At 30.1% G+C, this 266-nt stretch overlaps 1 protein-coding gene across 1 annotated transcript in view; it reads right to left on the bottom strand.

Moving 5' to 3' along the window:
- Nucleotides 1–266, bottom strand: part of LOC119593728 (discoidin domain-containing receptor 2-like) — a gene marked incomplete at its 5' end in the record, with an annotated part of 119,890 nt that overhangs the window by 49,224 nt on the left and 70,400 nt on the right.

Consider the following 266-nt stretch of genomic DNA (forward strand, 5'->3'; position numbering starts at 1 on the left):
GCTGCTTGAATTAAGCATTTTTTTATTTATCTGATTATTTTGCCTATGATGGTGCCGAATTTTCAAGAAAAGGCTTTGTTAAATTTACTATTATCCTAGTAATGAGTTTAAGATGTCTTGGAATCTAAATAATTCTTATGAGGGCTTGCATTTCAGTAATAATGATTTTTTTTTTGTTCATGTTAGAAAAATCCACTTTATACAGGTCACTGTAACAATGTATACATTTAATAACACCACAGGCCTTTTAGGGTAGGCACTTACAT

This window comes from Penaeus monodon, chromosome 32, assembly GCF_015228065.2.
Source record: "Penaeus monodon isolate SGIC_2016 chromosome 32, NSTDA_Pmon_1, whole genome shotgun sequence".
Taxonomy (NCBI): Eukaryota; Metazoa; Arthropoda; class Malacostraca; order Decapoda; family Penaeidae; genus Penaeus; species Penaeus monodon.